Source organism: Gavialis gangeticus, unplaced genomic scaffold (genome assembly GCF_001723915.1).
Source record: "Gavialis gangeticus isolate Ggan-Ray unplaced genomic scaffold, GavGan_comp1, whole genome shotgun sequence".
In the NCBI taxonomy this organism is placed as follows: Eukaryota; Metazoa; Chordata; order Crocodylia; family Gavialidae; genus Gavialis; species Gavialis gangeticus.
In genome coordinates, this window is record NW_017728996.1 from 39,472,644 (window position 1) to 39,473,822 (window position 1,179).

Consider the following 1,179-nt stretch of genomic DNA (forward strand, 5'->3'; position numbering starts at 1 on the left):
TGATTTGAAGACACACTGGTGCAACAGTGTATGCTTCTTTAGACTTCAAGCTCAATGTTCTGCTGTAAGAACAGTCAGTTTTTAGCTATATGCTGAGATTCTGTAAAAACCTCCCTGTTCTGTGCTACTTTTATTGGTTCTGGCTCAGCATGGCTTTTAACCTTTCAAAGACAGAGCTCAATGCCTACTAAACCACCTTTACTAGGAAACTGTTTAAATATATCATGCTCTGCAGTTGCTAAAGAAGGGCAGAGGGAATAATTCTTGAAAAGAATGCTATGGTTAATCATTGCACAGTCCTGAGGACTAAAGTTCATGCAGAGTAAGAGGCAGCATGGCGTGTGTGGGTTGTTTGCCAGCACATTGCTCTTCTGTAGCACATGAAACACACCCACAAACAGTAGGCTTGTTTCTGAAAGGATTTCAGGGAAATAAACCAAAGATTATCTTGAATTTCTACCTCCTGCTGCGTCATCCAAGAAAACTTATCTCATTGGCTCCTCAAAATTTGCAAATGTGGAAGTTTCTATATGTCCATGCTGATAGGCCATGGTACATCTTCATTAAGCCAATCACATTCTTTCTTTCATTTGCCTGCTCTTATTTCCTTGCTGACTCCAAGCTCACGGCCACATCTCTATGCCTGCATGTTGCAGCTCTCTCGCTGTCTCTTTCTGTGCGTCTCAGGGCAGTAGCAGCTGAAGTCTATGTTCATTGCTAACCTGATCAGCCCAGGATGTGGCTTCTCATTGACGTCACACCCAGATGTTTTCCCAGGCCACGCCCCTACGGGGGTCTGAAACACTCAGAGGAGCAATAACGGGGAAAGCTTATTCTACTGTCACAATGCAATGGAAGGGCTAGAGAAACTGCATTTTTGTTATTTTACGGCTTTCTAGAAAATCAGCATCAATTCCCACTTCAAGCAACAAACTGCCAGTACTTAGGATTTTCTTTTTTTATCCCCCTTTACTGGACTTTAAATGACTTTAGGGACAAGCCGGGTGTGATCTTCTTGAACAAAGTGCATTTATGGTAGCTGCTAAAGCAACCCTCATTTCTGCAAAGAGATTCTAAGTTATAGGAGGGGAAAAGGTGGTTTGTATTTTTTTTTTTTTTAAGAGAAAGAGTATTTCTCTCTCTCTCTCATCCCCCCCCCCCTTTTTTTTTTTTTTTTTT